Genomic DNA, 6,000 nt, shown 5'->3' on the forward strand with positions numbered 1-6,000 from the left:
ACAGATTGAAGGTTCCTAAACCGTTTACTTGTAGAGGGTACATGGGATTAGGTATTTAATGTCACACAAAAATGAATAAGGTTACGATCAGCTCAAGAAAGTGGGGATGAGTTAGTTTTATTACAGGATAATGAAGTAGAGATATCAGATATAACAAGATCAAGTGTGTGACCTGTAGTATGAGTGGGAAAATAGTCATGTTGGGATAATCCTACATCAGATAAAGTGATAAAATGCAACAATTAGTGAAGAGTAAGATTATCCACATGGATGTTAGTCTCCTAGTACTATAAGGTTGGAGAATTTAGTAGACGTGTCTGCTAGAGTTTGATAGACAAGATCCCAATCAGCAGAAGAAAGTTATAGGGAAAAAAAGAAGCACATGTATTGTAGATTGCCTAAGAATCTGAACTAAGAGAACATCCAGGTAAGGAAGGCTTGCAGTAGATATCTCTTTAACTACTGGTGATTTAGAGTAAATAAAAGCTAGACCTCCACCCCTTTTTGACTGCTACTAGAGTAGACCAGCAGATGGGAAGGAGGTAGACACTGATAAAGTTGATACTCATCCCCTGGACTAAGCTAAGTCTCAACCAGGCAGAAGATTTGAAATTTATATTGAGTCAAAAGATCAGATATTGAATAAGATTTAGCGGCGTGAGCAACAATTTAGTAGGCCGCAGGCCAAATTGGTCCCAAATAAATCAGAAGAACAGAATGATGAGCATTGCCACAAATCGGAAAGTGGTATTAAATGTATAGACATAGCTAAAGGAATAAAAGGAGATGGATGATGTCCATAGAATATTAGAATAGCCTGCACATTTAGACATCAAGGCATAGAATGCCAGAAATGCCAAGAGATAATTTAGGAAGAGAAAAGTAGAAATAGAAAAATGGAGTCATGAATAATTAAAAGTAAAATTTTAGAATTAAAACAATATTTATACTTACTGAAAGCTATAGTTTAATTAGTGTTGCTCACCTCTTTGTCACTCGCCCCAAGGAGCTTGCCTAAGGAGAACGACCTCATTTCGGCGCAAATGCTACAGTTACTATAAATAGTTACTTTGGGTCTTCAGAAAATGACTTTGGGTCATGTGATCTGAAACTTGGGTCAGTCATGTCTCAGGGTCAGAATGTGCTCTAATTTACCTAGAGAGGAGAGCAGTGCAATCAGGTACAAAATACCTCTATCATGCAAAGTAAAAGTCAAAGTGGCGCTGAATATCTGGGCAGACCGCTGGGGTGGCATTGGGGCAGATCTGGAAGTTAATCTGAGCACCACTGATATTCAGTGCCTAGATAACTAATTGAGCATGTTTGCTTTCCTAACTGACCAGCTGACCACTGGATTAAAGGCATGAACCCCTCCCACCCCCAAAAATGCAACAGTGAGGTACCAGGCTCTATGACAGCTCCAGATATTATGGCCATTCCTAAGAAAGCAGCAAGCAAGTGGATAGAGTAGCCAAATGGTCAGTGCAGCAGAGAGTGAACAATGGGTTCACTTCCCACTTTAACTCTCAAATTTCAGTACAAATGTGTGAGCCCTCTTGGAACATAGAAATACCTTCTCTACTTAAATATATATGTGATCTGCAAGCCCGAGGGCTAATGCAGTGGTGGACCTTTAGGTACAGTAGGGGTTTTTTTTTTCTGTTCCTGGAGGGCTCATCATACAATATGAAGGGGTTTAGGTGGGGTTTGTACCTGGGTCCCTTTATGTGAGTCCACTGTACTGACCACTAGGCTGCCCCTCTGCACTGCTGGGATGTCTGTGTGGCCAGGTTACTAGGAATGCTGCCAGACAGAGCCCCTATGGATTGTTTTTCTACATTTTTCCCTGGGACTTTTTTTTTTCTTTCAAAAATGGTACTTACAGATGATCATTTTTGAAAGCCTCTTTGTTGCCCTAATGGCTTCTTGATTTGAGTAATGCATAATTATATTACATGCTCTGTACTCTATAAATAACTTCCATCACTTTGTCATTTGAAATATTGAGGCCCTAGACTTGCACATACCCTTAAGGGGTAAATCACAAATAACTGTTTTCTTTCTCTGTCTCTATCTGCTGGTCAACAAAAATAACCCACAAGTACTGAGCTGAGCTGTTGGGACTAAAGGAAAGAAAATTATCAAATGAGACACAATTTTTCCTTGCATGTCATTACTGTATAGCCTATAGTGGATACTGAGCTCTTGTAACTTCTAGCAGTGAGACATATATCAATTCAGTAACAGGGCAAAAAGGATTAATCCCTGTCAAACACAAGCCTTAAGTGTCCTTACTGTTGCCTTCCTGAAAAGTAGGATAGCCATGCATGGACTACTCCTGAAAACTGACAATCTCCACAAAAGAATATGATGATCTAGTATTTATTTTATTTATTGCATTTGTATCCCACATTTTCCCACCTTATGGCAGGTTCAATGTGGCTTACATATTGCTAAAACGGCAATTACAAAATTTAGATTTGTAGAAGTCTAGTACATAATACAGAAGTACAATAAACGCTTAGGTTGATATATTAGCATATTGTGAGAGAGGTTAATATTATTGTTTTCCATTTCTGAACTTTTCATGATGTAATTCAGGGGGGAAAGGCTTCTTGAAAAGATGTGTTTTCAGGTTTTTTTCTGAAATGTAGGTAGTTTTCTGTGAGTTTCAGGTCTTTGGGTAGTGAGTTCCAAAGTTGTGTGCCTCTAAAGGAGAGGCTGGTGACTTGTGAAGATTTGTATTTTATACCTTTGCAATTGGGTAGTGAAGGGTTAGGTAGGTTCGTGCTATTCTTGTCACGTTTAATGGTAGATCGATAAGCTCCATCATGTAATCTGGTGCGAGGCCATAGATGATTCTGTGGACTATTGTGCATATTTTGAATGTTATGTGAGCATTAATAGGAAGCCAATATAAGCTTCTTAGGAGGGGTTTTGCGCTTTCGAAGTGTTTTTCCAAAGATGAGTCTGGCAGCTGTGTTTTGTGCTGTCTGTAGTTTTCTTATGATTTGTTCTTTGCAGCCTACATAAGTACTATTGCAGTAGTCTACATGGGTTAGCACCATGGTTTGGATCATGTTGCGGAATGAATCCCTGTGAAAGTAAGGTTTTATACGTTTGAGCTTCCACATAATGTGGAACATTTTCTTGGTCATGTTGTTAGCTTGGCTTTCTAGTGTTAGGTTGCGGTCAACTGTTATGCCTAAGATTTTCAAGTGGTCTGAGATTGGGAGGGATGAACCCTGTGCATTAATTGCTGATGGGGGAATATTATTGTATCAGGACGAGAGAATGAGACATTGGGTTTTATCTCTATTGAGTTTTAACTTGAATGCCAATGCCCAGCATTCCATGATGTTCATGCTGTTTGTTATTTCTTTGGTGATTTCTGTGGGGCTCTGTTTGGACTATAGATGGTGATCTGCATGGAGAAATGGATTGAGGCCTTGTTTGGATAGAGATTTAGCCAGTATTAGGTTGAATAATATAGGTGAGAGCGGTGATCCTTGTGGTACTCCACATTCCGCTTTCCAAGGTGGAGATATATCAGAGTTTGGTTTGACTTGGTATGTTCTGGATGTCAGAAATCCCTTGATCCAGGAGAGTACTTTTCCTGTAATTCCTATCTTGTCGAGGATTCTCAGTAGTATGTGGTCGTATAGTGAAGGCAGCTGAGATACCCAGCAATACAACACATAGCAAGAGCACCAATGAAGTCTTTGATTGTATAATATAAATGGTAGACAAAAGTAGAGTTTCAAGGCTATGTATGGCGCTAAAGCCATATTTCTATAGGTCCAACAATTCCAAATTTGACTTCTTAATAATTATAGAGCAGTGTATACACAATCTTATATATCACTTTTGCCAGAAAGGGGAGGGAGGAAACCAGTCGATAATAAGCCAAAAGGGTTGGATCCAAGGTTGGCTTCATAAACAATAGAAGTACAGTCACAGGCTTAAGTGCATTGGCATAAGGCCTGGTTCTAACAGAGTTGGATCTGGGCTAAAAGTACAGGTGAGTTGATGAGTAATTTGTGGCAAAAGAACAGCAGTCAATAGGAACAAACATAGGTTTCAAGTTACAGCCCACAGCTGCTACCTCACCTTGTGTTACTAACTCAAAAATTGGTCCAGTGATTACCAAGACTAAGATCTAAATCCAGGCAGGAAGAATGCCCCTCAAACTTGGATAAAAAAAAACAACTCAACCGCTAACAGCAGACCTGGGCCCCTGCATCAAAAACGTCACTGCCGCTGGCTGAGTCTTAACCAGTGTACGTAACATTGCTTTTGTAGGTGCAGGGTATTTTTTTATTTATTTATTGCATTTGTATCCCACCTTTTCCCACCTATTTGTAGGCTCAAAGTGGCTTACAGAGTGTGGTTATGACATAATCATTTCGTGTTAACAGGTACATTTCTTATAGTTTGAATGTTGGCAGCAGATACCCCTCAAAACAATAAAAAAAAAGTTACACAAAGATGTATGTAGGCATCATTTAATGGCAGGATCTCTGTTCTTGAGAGATTCGTTATATAACTTATATGTATTTACATAAATTGGTCTAGTAAAAGGCAGTATTAATATTAAAACTGGAAGGAGGATTAAGTCACATGGACGGGTCTGCTTCTTAAATCCACACTTGTGAATTTCTATTAATTTGAATTTTTGCCACTATTTTCAAGTAGTTTCCTATAAAATAAAAAATAGTGCATCTGTTGTGTTCTTGCAACAGAATGAGGTGGGCCACAGGGGGCACGGCACGGTCACATTAATATTCTGAGCAAAAAAAAACCAGCACAAAGGGCCTTTAAAAACACGATAGACACAGTGCTTATATTAAAACCTTTAATAATCCAAGTTTGATTGAAGGAAGAACTGACACGGGCAGTGTTTCGGTGCCACCGCACCTGTGTCAGGGGTCACACAAATGACAAGGAGGCTTATATAGACAAATTCAATGCATCTGTTGACTTGCAAAGTTGTCTCTAAATAAATTCCTCCTTATGTAGTACTATATTAAGCTCGCGCTCACTTCAAGAGTGAATTTCAAATTATCAATTGCTCTCCTTGGCTTGTTGGCCTGAGATCAGTTTATCATAGTTTACTATGAACTAAGGGCTCACATACCACTCTTCAGGTCACTCCCTTTGCTCAATCTAATGTGTCTTCCTTCATTCTCCTCCCTTCATCTTACCAATTCCTGCAAGATCACAGTGTGTTTTAAACCTGTAAAACTGCCTTTATTAACTCTCAAAGTGCATTTCTCTAGTTTGGCCAGCAGATAGTACAAGTTTTATATTAAAGCTGTTATAAAGAACTGCATGTCCTCTTTTAATTTCACTTAGTGAAGAAGTGAATCTACAGTACTGTAAGCAGTATGCTTTTAAAGCTGACTGGGCTCTGATTGGCCTGGAGTTTGAAATTACCCAGCAGTTGTTGCTGGCTGTTGCTTCACTTTGCCCGTGAGAAGAGAGAGCTCTTTGCTGAAGCCCTCTCAGTCTCCACCTGCAGGAAGGCGAGCACAACCCATCAGTCCAATCCCGGGATGGTCCGAAGGGATGCTAAGGAATGTTTAGTTAGTGTTATAATTGATCCATATTTCAGTTACCTGTTATTGGTTTGCTAATTGCACTATTTTGTTCCACTGTTCAATTTTTGAAAAGACAATAAACAATATTTAATTTATTGCCTCTGTCTGGACTGATAAAAGAAACCTGGTGGTTTGTGTGTTGGGTCTGAGTGCTTCCTGGGAACTATGGGACCACTGGGCGTGTGGCCCCAGTAACCTAGAAATCACTGGGGATAATTTGAGAATGGAAGACTCACCCAGAGGCAACTGTGATCCAGTTGATGTGAGGAGGGTGTTAGCGTACAGCACAAGCGGCAGGTGCAGACAGACCTGAGCTGTGCTGGAGATAGACCCTCTAAGAGGCCGCAGGGTAACCCCAGGTGGATGGCTCGGTGTTTCATGACAGTTACCTTGGCCCTAA

This window comes from Microcaecilia unicolor, chromosome 13 (genome assembly GCF_901765095.1).
Source record: "Microcaecilia unicolor chromosome 13, aMicUni1.1, whole genome shotgun sequence".
NCBI lineage: Eukaryota > Metazoa > Chordata > Amphibia > Gymnophiona > Siphonopidae > Microcaecilia > Microcaecilia unicolor.